This window comes from Gymnoscopelus microlampas (genome assembly GCF_963454915.1).
Source record: "Gymnoscopelus microlampas genome assembly, chromosome: 19".
NCBI lineage: Eukaryota > Metazoa > Chordata > Actinopteri > Myctophiformes > Myctophidae > Gymnoscopelus > Gymnoscopelus microlampas.
In genome coordinates this window covers 2,420,466-2,440,421 of record NC_139956.1, presented here as the reverse complement: position 1 = coordinate 2,440,421, position 19,956 = coordinate 2,420,466, and the positions used below count along the sequence as shown (strand labels likewise).

Below are 19,956 nucleotides of genomic sequence, written 5' to 3'. Positions count from 1 at the left end.
TTTCTATTCTGTGGTTTTGATTCCTTTATTTTCTCTCTCCTGCTCTTACTCCACCTCCATCCTCTCTCTTCTCACAGAAACTACACAAGTATGGAGAGACACAAAAAGAACATGTTTTCTCCCACTTCTCTCCACCAGTGAACCTGTGATGTGACGATGGAGATGATTCTGACCGACGGGTTCTGAGCAACACGCTGAACTCCACACGCCTCCAAACCTCCAAACCTTTCTGATGAGCAGGTTGGTGCCTTGCTTCTGCACTCTGTGTGTGTGTGTGTGTGTGTGTGTGTGTGTGTGTGTGTGTGTGTGTGTGTGTGTGTGTGTGTGTGTGTGTGAATGTAACACACGTTGTAAAGCACGTTGAGGTGATAAATAAATGAACCATTTACAGCGCTTTCACACACAGTTCTGTTCATTGTGTGTCTGCAGACGCACGAGCACATTCAAGAGCAACAGGCTGTACAATACCAGTGGCGTGCACAGACATTTTGAGGGGCAGGTGCTCAAGTAAATTATACTTATTTTTGTTGACTTGGTCTGCTCTTTTTTCCCTCTACACCTATACCTCTTTGCCAAAAATAGCCGATCTACAAGCCCACAACGCCTCGCAGCGCGAGGCGTTGTGAGCTTGTAGACAGACAAGCTTAGACAGACAAACGGCAAATAAAAGTTAAAGGACGACTTCACCCATACTGTCATATAATTGGTCACTAATGCTCATTATTTGGCACCATTTCTGTCTACTCACTCAGTGTCTCAGAGGAGGGCTGTGGACAGTTCAGATACCCTTCTACCAGTGACATCATAGCTGGGGAATCCAAGCCAATAGAAATTGCTGGAGTTGTAATTCCTGGGAAGTTAGCATAGTATAACGAAAGCTATATTGTTCTCACGTAAAAAATAAAAAAACAGGGAAAAAACATGCCTAACGATGATGTCACTGGTAGAAGGAGAAAATGGTACCATGTTATAATGAACATTAGTGAGGAACAAATGAAGATATGTTGAAAATGGGTGAAGTCGTCCTTTAAGGCCATTTAGCCGCCAGCGGGCCTGACGAGGCCGTGCTGATGACATCACAACGAGCAGTGAGGTCACACAGTGAGGTCACACAGTGAGGTCACTTCCTAATGGACTCACAGACACACATTTACACCGAGCAGCACTTTAACTGTTAATGCTGATGATAAGAACTCACATGTACACACTGCTGACTACACACTAACCAAGCAACGTGTGTGTGTGTGTGTGTGTGTGTGTGTGTGTGTGTGTGTGTGTGTGTGTGTGTGTGTGTGTGTGTGTGTGTGTGTGTGTGTGTGTGTGTGTGTGTGTGTGTGTGTGTGTGTGTGTGTGCGTGTAACTCTAAGTGGGTCACATCATATAGTGTAGTTTGCAGTAAAGGTCACATACAGGCCAGTGCTGTGTGTGCATCTTTGTTTAACGTGAAACACACACACCTGACCTCCAGTGTGTGTGTGTGTGTGTGTGTGTGTGTGTGTGATGTTCTATGTAGATGCTAATGGGGACCGCCCGCTACACAAGTGCTGCGGGACGCTAACGTACACACACACACACACACACACACACACACACACACACACACACACACACACACACACACACACACACACACACACACACACACACACACACACTCTTTTTTTATATAAGTAAAAATATCAAGGTCACAATGTAGAAATACTCAGTTACAAGTAAAAGGTATGTTTTGCATTAAATCTACAAAGTACAAAATAAATAAATCCATACTGTCTCTGAGATGTAGTGGAGTAGAACTATAACACATTGAAACATGGACACTCAAATACCTGAAACTCAAACTGTAGTACCGTACTTGAGAACATGGTAGCCTGGGTTGCCAGATCTGCTTACCATAATTTCCCCGCAAGATTTTATTTGAAAATAGCAGATCTACAAGCCCACAACGCGTCGCACGCGACGCGTTGTGGGCTTGTAGATCTGCTATTTTCAAATAGCTGATTGTACATGTTAAAGTGCTCATGTGGCTCGCATAGTCGCTTCTTTTGGGCTGGTTTTCCTAGACCTGGTTGCTTGTTTCTCTCACAGAATCTGGCAACACTGATGGATGCAGAATATATTCTGATGCAGCTTTTATCTGAAGTGCTTCTCTGGTCTACACTGTGTTAGGGTGAGGGGGGGTAATAGGGTTCTCATGTTGCATTGTGGGAGATTGATTGATTCTGTAGTCGGATTGAACGCAGTGTCTTGCCTGGTGGGGGGGCGGGGGGGGGGGCAGACAGACATTGGTTGATTGAATACTTAATTAACATGATTGTTAAAGGACGACTTCACCCATGTTCAACCTATCTTCATATAATAGGTCCTCACTAATACTCATGATAAAATGATTTGAAATAAAACTCTACTTTGGTCTGTGTCTCATAGGAGGGCTGTGGACAGTCCAGAAACCCGTCTACCAGTGACATCATCGTTAGGCAGGATTTATTTTTTCAAAAAGATTACAATTTTCTTATTCTGATTTTTATTAAGGCAACAATGAACAATGGGATCTATTATTGCATTGCAACTTTCCAGGAATACAAAGCCTGCAGTTTCTATTAGCTTGGTTTCCCCATCGATGATGTCACTGGTAGACGGGTTTCTGAACTGTCTACAGCGCTCCTCTGAGACACAGACTGATTAGAATTTTGTTTTATCATTATATCATGAGCATTAGTGAGGACCTATTATATGAAGATAGGTTGAAATGGGTGAAGTCGTCCTTTAACAGTACAGGTAGTAGATAGACCCTCCAGATAAAATGTGATTATGCGATCGCACAATTCGTCGCATAATCAGCCAAATGGCGCAGATTATGCGGAGCTAATTCTTTATTCAAAAAGGGAGCATAATCGCATATTATGTCCGTGCAAACTTTACGCATATTTCAAAACTTTACGCATATTTTGTGTATTTCTGAACTTCGCATATTTCCGCATATTTGGCAATTTCCTGCATCTTTTGCAATTCCACTGCATAAAATCACATAAAAACCTTGCATATTGTATCGCGAAATCAACGTTTTTAGCCCATAAAATCAAGGATTTTAGCCCGCATTTATCTGGAGGGTGTCAAAGGTTATGCAAAAATTATGGTTTCCATCGTGGTCCATTGTACTTAATTCATCAGCAATGCACATAATACGATACGTAATGGAATAATGTTTTAATATGACAGACAGACAGACAGGATGATGTCATCCGCTGATGACATACGTGTCCCTGTTCTTGGCAGTGGCCGTGGTCTCTGCAGCCCACCAATCACCTAATGAGCATATTGAATAATTAACATGTTCATAATGAATAATTGACATGATGATGGTCTCACGCTAAACCATGCATTAAGGACTGCATGGCTGGACCACACCATGGCTTGTGAATGCTTTGTGTGCGTGTGCACGGCTTTGTGTGTGTGTGTGTGTGTGTGTGTGCATGGCTACTGGCTGTAAAACACAATGATGGTGTTGATTTATTCATGTTGGAACAACTAAAGTGTTTCACCAAGTTGATCTGGAGCTGAAACTGACCTCATTGATGACCGCTGCTATAGTGACTGACCTGAACGGATCCACAGTCAGTGTTGCCAAGTCCACTTATATTATAACTAGTGGTGGAAAGAAAGTACTGACAGTTTTTTACTTAAGTAAAAGTATCAATACTGCAATGTAGATCTGCTATTATCAAAATATTTTATACGCTTGAAAACTCTAAACGGAACATTTTGCATAATGAATACTTTTACTTTTGGTACTTTGAGTGCATTTCCATGCCAGTACTTTTGTTCTTACTGTGATTGGACGGGATATGTTTCTTCTTACTGTGATTGGACGGGACATGTTTCTTCTTACTGTGCTGTGATTGGACGGGACATGTTTCTTCTTACTGTGATTGGACGGGACATGTTTCTTCTTACTGTGATTGGACGGGACATGTTTCTTCTTACTGTGATTGGACGGGACATGTTTCTTCTTACTGTGATTGGACGGGACATGTCTCTTCTTACTGTGATTGGACGGGACATGTTTCTTCTTACTGTGATTGGACGGGATATATCTGGGCTCATCTGGCTGTTTTTGAAAAGCACACATAGATATTGAGCCGTGTGTACATTACACCTGTGTGTGTGTGTGTGTGTGTGTGTGTGTGTGTGTGTGTGTGTGTGTGTGTGTGTGTGTGTGTGTGTGTGTGTGTGTGTGTGTGTGTGTGTGTGTGTGTGTGTGTGTGTGTGTGTGCGTGCGTGCGTGCGTGCGTGCGTGCGTGCGTGCGTGCGTGCGCGCGTTCGTCCCTGCGTGTGTGTGTGTGTGCGCCGCGTGTGCACGTGTCCATTGTATAATGCATTAATGGGCATGTGCCTATTGTATACAAAGTACATTAAAACGCGTGTACACGCAACACAGGCAAGCCATGCAGCGTCCTATACAGTACATGCACACACTTGTCTGCATGTATGTTGGTAAGGACGCAGAGGGCGTTTTAGAGCCGAGGGGAACGCATTACTTTTTGGGTGTTTTTCTTACCTTAATTTGGTTAATTTGTTTAATTTGTTGAATTCGGTACAACAAATGTGCTCCATGAAGTGTAGATGTCTGAGTTTTTTCTTTTTTCTTCATCACATAGATCCCAATGGAACTATGTATGTTCAAACCCCCCCCCCCCACCCTCCTGCGTCCCCTGTATATTGGTGTGTGTGTGTGTGTGTGTGCGCATGTGTGTGTGTGTGTGTGTGTGTGTGTGTGTGTTTTTTTTTTTTAATGTATATTTTGTTTGTGTGTCTCCGTGCCCCCAGGACGGGATGAATGACCTATAAACCCCCCCCCCCCCACACACACACACACACGCACGCACGCACGCACGCACGCACGCACGCACGCACGCACGCACGCACGCACACACACGCACACGCACACACACACACAGAGAGATAGAGAGAACACTAACATTATGTAAAAACAACACAAATATCAGGGGGACAATTCTCTGCAAAATGTGAGATAAATAAATGGCCCTGAATTGTACGTACAGTGTGACAGGAAAGCAGAGAAATGTCTCATACTTCTGCGTCTGGAAGAATGTTGTTTTATTTTACTTATTTAATTTGCACACGTTGTTCCATGTTTTTAGTCGTAATTGTAATTGTGCTTTGGCAACACGTGTCAAATAATTGTCATGGCACCTGTTAGAGTGAGAAAGAGAGAACCAGAACCATTGTCTGGTATGGTCTGTCTGAAGCGATCCCTTAATGCTGATTGGTTAATAGGCTTAATTAATATGGTAATAGTGGGCATTGTAAAACAATGTGTTGTGTGTTTGACGACCCTCACAGTTACACCAGGATAAATGAACACTGTGTTCAATGATCTGTGTGTCTGACCGCTAATAGACACAGTGCTACGCCACGTCAATTGTGTGCGTATAGATATAGAAAATGTGTGCATGCGTGTGTGTGTGTGTGGATAGATATATGTGTGTGTGTGTGTGTGTGTGTGTGTGTGTGTGTGTAGCTGAGGCGATATTGTTTGACTTTAAGGAGAGCTGACATTTCACCTCTTCAACTCATGGCTTAAAAAAAAAAACACTCATCTCGTACGTTACACTAAGGGCCCAATCCTTCAGTGTGTGTGTGTGTGTGTGTGTGTGTGTGTGTGTGTGTGTGTGTGTGTGTGTGTGTGTGTGTGTGTGTGTGTGTGTGTGTGTGTGTGTGTGTGTGTGTGTGTGTGTGTGTGTGTGTGTGTGTGTGTGTGTGTGCCTGTGCCCATGATGTGTCACCATGCGACACATTGTGTATAAATCAGGCTACATGGTCTAATAGTCTCACATACAGTAATACAGTATCTCTCTCTCTCTCTGTGTGTGTGTGTCTCTCTCTCTCTCTCTCTCTCTCTCTCTCTCTCTCTCTCTCTCTCTCTCTCTCTCTCTCTCTGTGTCTCTCTCTGTGTGTGTGTGTGTGTGTGTGTGTGTGTGTGTGTGTGTGTGTGTGTGTGTGTGTGTGTGTGTGTGTGTGTGTGTGTGTGTGTGTGTGTGTCTCTCTCTCTCTCCCTCTAAAAACAAGTGACATGTTTTCATGTTTTTAAAGGTCTTAGGTGTTAATTTTCCATTGGTTCAATATTTATAAAACACACACACACACACACACACACACACACACACACACACACACACACACACACACACACACACACACACACTCAAACACTTTCACTTCAAATTAACGACGCACTGTGTGATCTTGTAGATCTACAGTTTTTGCCACTTTTTGTGTAACACGTACCGACACACAACGTTTCTGCCCGACGATACGTAGCCTCACCACCTCTCTGTCTACCACGTCATGATGTCACACTAAGCTAACAGGAGGCGACAACGTGAGTCACCACGTCATGGTCCTAAAGTTCAACCTCGTAGGGGATGTGTGTGTGTGTGTGTGTGTGTGTGTGTGTGTGTGTGTGTGTGTGTGTGTGTGTGTGCGTGTGTGTGTGTGTGTGTGTGTGTGTGTGTGTGTGTGTGTGTGTGTGTGTGTGTGTGTGTGTGTGTTCTATAGAGGCCGATGGTATAGAATATGAGCTCTATGGTGTGATGGAGAGGACAGCTGCATTAACGCACAGGAAAATGTGTGTGTACTGTATGTGTGTGTGTGTGTGTGTGTTTGTGTACTGTATGTGTGTGTGCACATACACACACACACACACACACACACACACACACACACACACACACACACACACACACACACACACACACACACACACACACACACAGTCAAACAGAGGAACATGTCACTAGTACCATGTCATGCGTAAGAATAGCAGACCCTCAGGCAGCAGCGTCACATCGTTCACATACAGTATGGTGCTGTTTGAACACACTCTGAACTAATGACTGCAGCCCCCTTCCTTTACTGTTTAAAGATACACTTCAGGACTTAATAAACAGCTTTATATTAACCACTCTGTATGGTAGAGTATATATACCACATATAACTAGTATATGTGCAGTGGTTAGAGGTGGTCTATACTCTTCCATTGAGACATTTAGAGCCTGGTGTCTGGTAGTAGTACTGTCTGTAGCTCATAAGGGTTACCCGCCCCCCCGTAAGGCAATGGTCCTCAAACGTTTTCATGGACCCCCAAATTGACACTTATTTAGCCCGTGGACCCCCATTTGAAAAGATATGCCTCAGGGACCCCCATAAGAGAAGATTTCTACGGCTCTAGCAGTGATTCTCAACCATTTAAATTTCAAGGACCCCCCAGTTTAACATGCATTATTAGGCTACGGACCCCCATTTAATGGCATTTCTATCTCTGGTACCCCAATTTATGTTGTAAAATCAATGTTAATGTAACTCTGAGAGTGTACAAATGGAACCAATAAGGGTCCATTTGGATCCATGTGTGCACTCTCAGAGTTACAGACCCGTAAGGGTCGAATAATTGGTTCCTAACTATCCATCATTTAGCTTTAGGGGACCCCCTGGAACTCCCTCAAGGACCCCTGGTTCACTCTGAGAACCAATAGCGTATAAGGAACTGTAAGGATGTGAAACTTACCTTGAGATCGGGTACGTTTCCTGTAAGGTTTGAACCCTCTTTACCTGCTGTCCTGTATGTGTCATGGTCATCATGGCTGAAGGTATAGTCTCTGTGCTGATACAGTGGTACCTGCATCATGCTATACGTAGGTCCATAGGGTCTCATAACGCTGAGCGGGCACATGTTAGGATGTTACGGCACAGATTGTGCCGCCTCAGCTTTACTGCTGGCCTACAACTGTCACCCGGCTGTTCCTTCCTCTACGAGTCTTTCCACCTCTCACTCCATCATCACCTGGCTGATGGGCTGATGCATAGACCCGGGGTGCCATTGACGTCTATGTGACGTCATTTAACCCATTATGACCTGAGGCGATTCTTTAAAAAAAATCTACATTTTTTTAGTTTTTGAAAAAAATATAAAAAAAACATTTTTCACGATTTTTCAAAAATAGCAGATCTACAAGCTCGTAGCGCGGCACTCGGTGCCGCGCTATGAGCTTGAAGATCTGCTATTTTTGAATAGCCAAATAAATCTAAAGTGACACAGATGCGGTCCAGGTCTTAATGGGTACTTAATGGGTAAATACAACGCTTAATTTTATTCATTCATTATTTTATTTTTTTGGGTGAAAAGCTACATTCAAACTGCCAATAACTAAAGAACGGGACATCGCGGTGACACACTTCTCGTCCCCGATTAAAGTAGAGACTCTCGTCTTTCTTTTGAGATATTTGGTGTTTCCGTCGTCATAGAGCAACATATTCTGTGGGTCTTGAAAGATTAGTAGAAACGCTCAAAAACTTTGGCAGTGTGGGCAGACAGTGTGGGCAGAAACTCTGGCACTAAATGAGTCACACTTTTTCATAGGTTTCAAAGATAACTTCTTAGACTAGTGTAAATCTTTTACACGTGATTCTATTAATATGTTGGATTGATGTGTATTTTCCAGACATTTAACCACTTAAATCCTCAATAGGCTACTTTGTAAACTTGACCTTTGGCTCTGTACTTGGTCTGTTCTTTTTTTCCCCCTCTGCACCAAACCTCTTCGCCAAAAATAACTGATCTACAAGCTCACAATGCGTCGCATCGCGACACATTGTGAGCTTGCAGATCTGCTATTTTCCAACGTTTTTTTTATACATTTTGAACTTGTGAAACAGGACATTCTGCCTAACTTTTTTGGTCCATTTTGATACCAATGCTTTTGTACTTTTACTCAAGTAAATGTTTTATTCCGGACTTTTACTTGTTACAGAGTATTTCTACATTGCGGTATTGATACTTTTACTTTCCACCACTGACAGTGACAAATATCACCCTCCTCCTCCCCTCCCCCCCCTGAACACGGCTCACTTGTGTTTGTAAAGACGATTTGGCAAAGCGGGATGCACCACCACGGTTCCCCGGTGGATTCGAACCCACAACCCTCTCCGCGGTGGTGGTGGGGCAGGCACCACCCGAGCGTCAATAAAAGAGGCTCTACTGTATTGTGTTCAACCAGAGGAATGAGACGGAGGCCAGGGCGGGCGGTCAGGCGGCTGGATAATGCGATGTCTCTCAGTCGGCTGGGCAGAGCGTCGTTACAGCGCTCAGTGCACTCACACACACACTGATAGAGATCTGATGAGAACGCTTTTATTTTGTTTTGTATCTCCGCTTTACGTTAGAGCGCAGTGTTGATTTCCTCGACTAAAACTATGACGAAAAAATTTGGTCGACTCCCTTTTTTTCACTGACGAAAACTAAATAAAAACTAAATAAAAACTAAATAAAACTAAATAAAACTAAATAAAAACTAAATAAAACTAAATAAAAACTAAATAAAAACTAAATAAAACTAAATAAAAACTAAGCTACGACGACTAAAACTAAGACTAAATATTTTGACAATGTTAGTTAAAAAACTAAATAAAAACTAAATAAAACTAAATAAAACTAAATAAAAACTAAATAAAACTAAATAAAAACTAAATAAAAACTAAATAAAACTAAATAAAAACTAAGCTACGACGACTAAAACTAAGACTAAATATTTTGACAATGTTAGTTAGTTAGTTTCATTTATTGTCCACGTGTGGAAATGTGTCTTCGGTCTCAACAACAGTAAAAAAAAAAAAACAGTTACAACATCAGCAACAACACATTTTTCTCATGGCAAAAAAAAAAAGTGCAGGACAACAGTGGCAAATACAAAGGAAATAACAACAAATCTAGCGAGACATTGTATCATTTAGTGCCTTAATGGCATTACGGATGAAGGAATTTAAAAAAATGTTACGATTAGTTTTTGGTACTTTGTACCGTCTACCAGAGGGAAGTAGTTCAAACTCCCTGCAGAGTGGATGAGAGGGGTCGTTCGCTATCATGACAGCTTTTTTACGAAGTACCTCCTTATAGGTACAGCTTAAATGTTTCTGTCTCTTCCCAATGATTTGTGAGGCTAAGTTAACTATTCGCTGCAGCTTGCCTCTACCTTTTACATTTGGTCAACAAATAAAAACAAGACTAAAATGTTATTGAGGGACTAGTGGAGAAGAGATCCAGTAGAATTAAAAGACAATTCATTTCATGTTTGGTTGCACTCTGAAAATAGCAGATCTACAAGCTCACAACGCATACTTGTAGATCTGCTATTTTCAGCATGCAACCAAGTGAAAAATCAGCCATTGCGATGCCATCAAGATCCGCCACAATACATTTTAGTCGACTAAATCAACTGTAGATTTAGCAGACTATAATCTTATGATATTTAGTCGACTAAAACTAGACAAAAACTAAAACATTTCAGATGACTGAAATATGACTAAGACTAAATAGAATTTCATTCAAAAGACTATGACTAAAACTAAATGTCAAAATCAACACTGCTTGTGTTTATTTTGGATACATTTCAAAAACAAATATTGTACTTTTGAGACTTCAGTACTATTTCTAGGAAGTACACTGTGAATTGACCACTTACTGTAAGCGCTATTTCAAATAGTGAAAGTAGTAGATCAACAAGTGTGATATTTTTTTTTAAATGTCTGGAAAATCTTTAAATATTTGGGGTAATGTCTGCTATATTTCGATACAGCAAGGCAGTGATATATCAAAGAAAATGTTTTATTATGTTTTTGACACTAATGTACAGTAAACTTATGTTTTCTCATACAAATAACGCTACTTTAAATTGAATTGATATTAAACCGAAAACATACTTTGTAATTTGCACTTTTTGAATACTTCACTATGTTTTAAAAGCATAACAAATTTTGAATGCATACATCATTATTTTAAAGCCAATACTCCAGTACTTTAACCACAAGTACAACATTTGACAGAGCAACTTTCACTTGTTAGCAGAATAAATATTCAACTAGTATGTCGAGTAGAGTACTTTGTATCCACCACTGATACATTTTACTATGCATGCACCGTACATACATAGTAAACTGTACATTGTAGAGGACAGTACTTTGTATCCATGCTGATACATTTTACTATGCATGCACCGTACATACATAGTAAACTGTACATTGTAGAGGACAGTACTTTGTATCCATGCTGATACATTTTACTATGCATGCACGAGCTAACACAACCTGACATCCAGTTGATGTGTTGTGCTGCCCCGCCCGGCTTTAGAAGAGATATGAAGAGAGAGAGAGAAGGGGGGAGGGAGGGAGAGAGAGAGGGGGGTGAGGGCGAGAGAGAGAAAGAGAGAGAGGGGAGAGAGAGAGAGAGAGAGAGAGAGAGAGAGAGAGAGAGAGAGAGAGAGAGAGAGAGAGAGAGAGAGAGAGAGAGAGAGAGAGAGAGAGAGAGAGAGAGAGAGAGAGAGAGAGAGAGAGAGAGAGAGAGAGAGAGAGAGAGAGAGAGAGAGAGAGAGAGAGAGAGAGAGAGAGAGAGAGAGAGAGAGAGAGAGAGAGAGGGAGGGAGGGAGGGAGGGAGGGATAGGGGAGGGAGAGAGAAAGAGGGAGATGGAGCTAGAGAGAGAGAGAGAGAGAGAGAGAGAGAGAGGGAGATGGATAGAGAGAGGGAGATGGATAGGGGGAGGGAGAGAGAGGGAGATGGATAGAGAGCGAGAGAGAGAGAGAGAGAGAGAGAGGTAAGGATCTATTTTAGTATGGTGATGGTGATGTTAATTTGCTCCGTGTTAGCGCTGGGTTCAGGGCTCGGTCAGCCCTCTCTGATATTATGTGCTGTGGTGCTTACAGTAAAGGTTGTGCCGTCACACTGCGTTACGCTCCGCCCGCCACTGAACCGTGAATGAACCGCGCGCTGGGACCTCTGCTAGCCTAGCCGTGCAGCGCTAACCCTACTGTAAATATATATATATATATATAAAAAACCTCCCCGGCTCGTAGAGAACACCGTTTCTTTTACTGGTTACGGCTTCAAAAGAAGGGTTATAGTCGACCTGAATCTCGAAAACCTTGTATGTCCAAATTATGATTTTAAAAACTATTTAAAATAGTGAAAATAGCAGATCTACAAGCTCAAGGTTGTAGATCTGCTGTTTTCAGTATTTTGTGTGACACTCTTGTATGATGCAGTTAAGGTGTTAATTTACGAGAAAAAAAAATCATAACAAAGTAGAAATCTTTAGATACAGGTTTCAAATCATAAGTGTTAATTTAACTCAGAGTGTGAAAAATGGAACCTTACGGGTTGAATAAATACTCAGGATTTATTTTACAGTGTGTGTACAGTATTTTCTACTGAAAAAAAGAAGGCAAAATAAATCGGAAAATGTAATTTCTAATTATCTTTATTATTGTCTCCCTTTATTGCATGCGTATGAAATATGGATATATAAATAATATAATGTAATAATACAAATATATAATAAAAACTAATAACATTAAATTCAAATACAACAATACATTACTTTTGCTATTTCTGAAAATGTTAATTTAGTAAGTTACAATGTAATAATTAAAATATGTAATCATAATTGTATTCATATAACAAAAACAATAACATCACATCAGGAAAAAATAAAATAGTCATATTGTAAGTCCTGGGCCACATTTTACACTGCAAAATAAAGCAGTGTGATTATTATTTAGATCTACTATAATAACCATATTTATGCGATATGAAACAAAACAAAAGAAGAAGTATAAAAGGAAATATCTCACCTGGTTTAAATGCAGTAGTAGTAGTGTCCGGCATGCAGAGTCCAGGAGTTAAATGATGTCCCATAGCAAGCTGACCGCAAGCATGTCTCTCTTATTTCAGCCTCACACTAAAAATCCTCAACGAAAATGTAACTCTGAAGGTGTACAAATGTGACCAAATGGACCCTTACGGGTCCATTTGGTCACATTTGTACACTTTCAGAGTGACAAATGGATAAAAAGCAAAGTGGAGTGGAGTGTCTCTCTCTCTGGCTTTTATTCTCTGTGTTTGCAGACATAATCATGAATAATTTACACAAACCAACTGCCTAATTCAGTCATTCTCAACCTCTTTCTTTCAACCAGGTTGATATGCATTAGGCCCCCACGGACCCCCACCATCTGACACCATTACCCTGTATCTCTGGGACCACCCCCTCCCCCAAAAAACTGCACTGTGTTCATTTAACTCAGAGAGGTTGTACACTCTGCCAGTTACAGAGCCCTGCTTGTGTTTTTTGGGTTTTTTTTTTTGGTGACGCAATCACTGCAAACATCAAAAGTCTTTGAGAAGAAAATCACACATTTTTGGTGTCTATATTCCACAATTTTCCTAAATTCCTAAACGTCCTACATTTTATATAGGCGTATTACAGAACACATATTAAACTAGCATTTGATAGAATATAGATTTTTATTTATTTATTAGACTACAGTTAAAAGTATAATAATAATAGGGGTGCTACAATTCAATAGAATTAATCGATTTATTCGATTATTCTTTTATTTATCTAGATTTTTATTTTTTCTTCCAATTTTTCAATAATAGCAAAGAAAGCCGATCTACAAGCTCACATTGAGACATATTGTGAGCTTGTAGGTCCTATATATATATATATATATATATATATATATATATATATATTTTTTTTTTTTTGTGTTCACGTCGGTTCATTTATACCGTATTTTAAGTGAAAAAACAATTATGCTTCGAGATGATTTGATTAAACAAAACAATTATAACTTATTTAACAATGTATATTTGCAGCCCTAAATGGCAACGTTTATGTTTCATAATCCTGTAATCTTTTGCCTATTGAAACATAATAAACAATAAAGAACAATAGTAAACATGTAGTAAACAGCCTAGAGAGAGGTTTTAATGACACGTCTTCATTCTCTCTTCTTCTCTGCTGCTTTAAAAGAGCCTGCGGTCTCACACACACGCACGCACGCACGCACGCACGCACGCACGCACGCACGCACGCACGCACGCACGCACGCACGCACGCACGCACGCACACACACACACACACACACACACACACACACACACACACACACACACACACACACACACACACAGTAATTAGGTCAGTGTGTGTTTTTCATTTGGACATGCTTCATGTGAATACGACAATATGTAGTATGGATATGACACCATAAGGTAGACATTATGTAGTATGGATATGACACCATAAGGTAGACATTATGTAGTATGGATATGGCACCATAAGGTAGACTTTATGTAGTATGGATATGGCACCATAAGGGAGCCTAAGTTTACTAACTGAAGATGAAAACACATTTTTCTAGACATTTCACAACATTTAATATGCAAGGCAAGCAGACTTAGCTCTGCCTGACTTACTGATTTTGTAAAACTAACACGTCTTCCTCAGCGCTGAACAGTACATTCACAGAGAGTAAAACAACCTGCACATTGACTCTGAAACACCTTGAGATGAAGAGTGAACTACAGAGTGAACAGCAGAGTGAACAGCAGAGTGAACAGCAAAGAGTGAACTTAAAAGAGTGAACTGCAGAGTGAACTGCAGAGTGAGATGCAGAGTGAACTGTAGAGTGAACTACAGAGTGAGATGCAGAGTGAACTACAGAGTGAACTTCAGAGTGAACTGCAGAGTGAACTACAGAGTGGACTACAGAGTGAACTAGAGAGTGAACAGCAGAGTGAACTACAGAGTGAACTAGAGAGTGAACAGCAGAGTGAACATCAGAGTGAACTGCAGAGTGAATTGCAGAGTGAACTGCATAGTGAACCTCAGAGTGAACTGCATAGTGAACTTCAGAGTGAACTGCATAGTGAACTTCAGAGTGAACTGCATAGTGAACTTCAGAGTGAACTGCATAGTGAACTTCAGAGTGAACTGCATAGTGAACTTCAGAGTGAACTGCATAGTGAACTTCAGAGTGAACTGCATAGTGAACTTCAGAGTGAACTGCATAGTGAACTTCAGAGTGAACTGCATAGTGAACTTCAGAGTGAACTGCATAGTGAACTTCAGAGTGAACTGCATAGTGAACTTCAGAGTGAACTGCATAGTGAACTTCAGAGTGAACTGCAGAGTGAACTGTAGAGTGAACCTCAGAGTGAACTGCATAGTGAACTTCAGAGTGAACTGCATAGTGAACTTCAGAGTGAACTGCATAGTGAACTTCAGAGTGAACTGCATAGTGAACTGCATAGTGAACCTCAGAGTGAACTGCAGAGTGAACTGCATAGTGAACCTCAGAGTGAACTGCATAGTGAACTTCAGAGTGAACTGCATAGTGAACATCAGAGTGAACTGCATAGTGAACTTCAGAGTGAACTGCAGAGTGAACTGCATAGTGAACCTCAGAGTGAACTGCAGAGTGAACTGCATAGTGAACCTCAGAGTGAACTGCAGAGTGAACTGCATAGTGAACCTCAGAGTGAACTGCAGAGTGAACTGCATAGTGAACCTCAGAGTGAACTGCATAGTGAACTTCAGAGTGAACTGCATAGTGAACTTCAGAGTGAACTGTAGAGTGAACTGTAGAGTGAATTGCAGAGTGAACTGTAGAGTTAACCTCAGAGTGAACTGCATAGTGAACTTCAGAGTGAACTGTAGAGTGAACATCAGAGTGAACATCAGAGTGAACCTCAGAGTGAACTGCATAGTGAACATCAGAGTGAACTGCAGAGTGAACTGCAGAGTGAACTGTAGTGGTGGAAAAAGTACTCAGATATTTTACTTTAAGTAAAAGCATTGAAAATTGGAAATACTCCAGTAAACACTATTACAGCAGGAAAATAATATATATTTTAACCAGTGTCACTTTCTCGTGTCAAATAGCAGATCTACAAACTCAGAACAGGCTGTGAGCTTGTACTGTTAGATCGTAAATGTTCCACTATGTTTGCGCGACACTATCGTATGATGACGTATAGGGAGATCATTTAGAAAAAAGAATAAAAAGTTTAATTATGGAGATAAGAGCTTTTCTGCCTGACGTCAGCCTATGGGGGGCAGACACAGCTAGTTTCCATGGCAACAGCAGCAGATGTGTTGAACTGTTGACCCCTGGCTCTTATAAAGTGGGCCGTAATGGATCTGCTTTTAAGAAGCATTAGTGTGTGTGTGTGTGTGTGTGTGTGTGTGTGTGTGTGTGTGTGTGTGTGTGTGTGTGTGTGTGTGTGTGTGTGTGTGTGTGTGTGTGTGTGTGTGTGTGTGTGTGTGTGTGTGTGTGTGTGTGTGTGTGTGTGTGTGCGTGCGTGCGTGCGTGCGTGCGTGCGCGGGTGTGTCACTGTGTGTGTGTGTGTGTGTGTGTGTGTGTGTGTGTGTGTGTGTGTGCCTGGCATGCCATATGTCACTGTGTGCATTTTTTATGAGACGTAGACCTACTTCCGTACGGGGGTCAAATGATACCGTATATGAGCTTTATCTACGTGTAACACTGTTACATTATCACTCTTTATTTGAAGGTGCCGTCGTTAGCTTTTGTTAATAAAAGGTTTGAGTAGCTACTGTGATAGTTATCATCAGTGTTTGTTCAGTAACAGTGTTAAATAGCTCTATATTGTGATAGTAATCATTACTATAGAGTGTTTGTTCAGTAACAGTGTTAAATAGCTCTATATTGTGATAGTAATCATTACTATAGAGTGTTTGTTCAGTAACAGTGTTAAATAGCTCTATATTGTGATAGTAATCATTACTATAGAGTGTTTGTTCAGTAACAGTGTTAAATAGCTCTATATTGTGATAGTAATCATTACTATAGAGTGTTTGTTCAGTAACAGGAATTTACCTGTCTCTCCAGCTCTTAAGGAACTGAAAATGCAATTGTATCAAACCTATATGAAATCCTATAGACTCATTTTTTAGTTTGTTTTCCAGTTGAGAATTAAAAAAACTCCAGCAGGGTAAAAACATGGCAGGCTGCATAAGGCTGGCCCTATAGTGATGTTAATGTGCATGGACATAAATACAGAATACCCCCATCATCAATAGATGGCCATATACTACATCATGAGATGATACATACGTATAATATTTATATTTATATACAGGCATATCATCGCTGTCAGGCAGACACCACGTATCTCCATATTTCAACTTGGCCACCTTAGATGAGTTGCCCCGCAACAAACAAACAATGTACCGCGACGGAGAGACGACACACAAAAAATAAATAAATTGAGTTCCCTCGCAACAAACAAACATCGTACCTGGGTTCACAAATTAGTGAGGAAAATGGAAGAAAAAATTAAGGAAAGGTTCAGTTGAACCTAGTTGAACCTTTGAGAACCTTTGAGAACCTTCAAGAAGCAGGTTTTGGGGGATTATTTTTATTTCATATTTTATATGAATTGTAATAGATTTGTTTTAATAATCAACTACATTGATTAAACACTTAAATCAACCTTATGTTATACTTTGTTATACAAAGGTGTTGTGCAAAAGTAGCTTTGTAGTAGTTTTGAACTTGTAGAGCTGAAAATAGATTATCCTATCTCAGTTAATTCGTCCAATTAACTGTTACTTGCACCTGGAAAAAAAGAGGACGCTCTACATTTCGGCTTTTTTTTTTTTCTTCACACCGTTTGGTGCCCCCCCCCCAAAGGTTGGTGCCCTGGCCTGTGCTTCAGCACCTCGAGTTGGATAAGCCACCACTGATTGCCTGTGGGCTCTGCTTATGATTCTCTTATGGGGGTCTATTTCATTCCATTCCCTGTGAAATCTACTTGTCAAATCATTTATTATAATTCATGCTTACATGGAGTAAATTAAATGAGACAGAGCCGTGACGCCAAATAAGCTTAAATATTTTATGCTCGAATATAATTATGCTCGATAAATATTTTAGTCAATCCAAGAGTTTGAAATTATTTAAAACAGTTGCAGGGGGGGTCCTTTGGGGAAGTTACAGCAAAAGTTAGTTAACAACCCATTAAGACCTGGAACGCATCTGTGTCACTTTAGATTTCTTTGGCTATTCAAAAATAGCAGATCTACAAGCTCATAGCGCGGCACCGAGTGCCGCGCTATGAGCTTGTAGATCTGCTATTTTTGAAAAATCTTGAAAAAAAAATGTGTTAGATTTTTTTTCAAAAAACTGTTAGGATTTAGAAAAATGTTTAAGAATGGCCTCAGGTCTTAATGAGTTAACACACCATCACAATCATTTTAAGCACTTTATCCCATATATACGTTGGCCGTTCAAAAATAGCAGATCTACAAGCCATGTACATCTGCAATTTTTGAAATGTTTAGAAAGAAAAATGTGTTTTTTAACATTTTGAATAATCTTCTCTTCTGTTTTCCCCAAAGAGTGGCTGTGTGTGTGTTTAATAGATATAGAACCGCAATGAAACATTTTAACAACAGCCTAACTAACTAAATAATAACTACATCGGATCCATTGGAACCCAGGTTCTATTTTATACATCCTGAAAACAAACAGTTTCCTACATACAAGGTTTCTACCTGACAGTAAGGATAAGTACTGTGTGTGTGTGTGTGTGTGTGTGTGTGTGTGTGTGTGTGTGTGTGTGTGTGTGTGTGTGTGTGTGTGTGTGTGTGTGTGTGTGTGTGTGTGTGTGTGTGTGTGTGTGTGTGTGTGTGTGTGTGTGTGTGTGTGTGTGTGTGCGTGCGTGCGTGTGTGTGTACATGACAGCCTTTCTCCTGGAATCACAAGGTCCTCTGAAGTTCAAAGGCGTGGGCGCTCTGTCAATCTGCTCCCACTGTGGAGATTCATAGGTCTTATATAAGTAGGCTCTATAGTGTGTGTGTGTGTGTGTGTGTGTGTGTGTGTGTGTGCGCGTGTGCAGTGGTGGAAAGTAACGTACAAAGTACTTACTTCTAGTCCACTACAGCTCAGAGACAAATATTATACTTTTACTCCATGACAATTATTTGAAAACTTTAGTTACTTTGTAGATTTGGATTATTATTACAAAACACACAGTAACCACTTCAGCCCTATATGCATTTCGGCCATTTGAAAATAGCAGATCTACAAGCTCACAATGCGTCGCGATGCGACACATTGTGAGCTTGTAGATCTGCTATTTTCAAAAGATTTGAATACATTTTATACAATTGGAAACTTGTGAAATGGCACATTCTGCATAATGAGTTATTTCTACTTTTGGTACTTTAAGTACATTTTGATATCAATACTTTTGTACTTTTACTCAAGTACATTTTGAATTCCAGGCTTTTACTTGAGTATTTCTACATTGCAGTATTGATACTTTTACTTAAGTAAAACATTTACTTAGTACTTTTTCCACCACTTTGTGTGTGTGTGTGTGTGTGTGTGTGTGTGTGTGTGTGTGTGTGTGTGTGTGTGTGTGTGTGTGTGTGTGTGTGTGTGTGTGTGTGTGTGTGTGTGTGTGTGTGTGTGTGTGTGTGTGTGTGCGCGCGTGCGTGCACATGTACATATCTGCTGGTCGTTTCATGTAAAACGGTAATAAATAAAACAAAGTATATAAAAAAGACTGAATGATGCAACATGAGAATGAATTGTCCTCCTTGTTGCCAAATGTTCATTTAATGTACGTTCATGTGTTGTATTCCAGTACAACAGTACTCTGCTGGACAGTAACTAAGTACATTTACTTGAGTACTGTAGGCTACGGAAGTACATTTTTTTTTGTTTTTTGGTGTGTTTAGTTTTTTCCAAGCTCCGTTACATTTCAAACGTAAATATTGTACTTTAGCCTCCACTACATTTAAGGGCAGTGGCGTGCACAGACATTTTGAGGGGCAGGTGCTCAAGTAAATTATACTTTTTTTGTTTACTTGGTCTGCTCTTTTTTCCCTCTACACCTATACCTCTTTGCCAAAAATAGCAGATCTACAAGCCCACAACGCCTCGCAGCTCGAGGCGTTGTGAGCTTGTAGATCTGCTATTTTTGGCTAAAGTTCTCCTCAGAAAAGGGATGCTAGGTTTCGAGTGGTTATGGTAAAAAGAAAAATCATATCACATAAAGTTTTGGCGGACCCCCTG

General features: G+C 40.5%; 1 protein-coding gene across 1 annotated transcript in view; it reads left to right on the top strand.

Annotated features, from left to right (window-relative positions):
• LOC311034942 (protein TEX261) overlaps positions 1 to 17,918 on the top strand; it is a 53,048-nt gene extending 35,130 nt beyond the window's left edge. The window contains exon 7 of the transcript XR_014599654.1: positions 17,882 to 17,918. The gene's annotated coding sequence lies outside the window, so the exon portion shown is untranslated. The remainder of the gene's footprint in view (positions 1 to 17,881) is intronic.
• Positions 17,919 to 19,956: the final 2,038 nt, after the last annotated feature.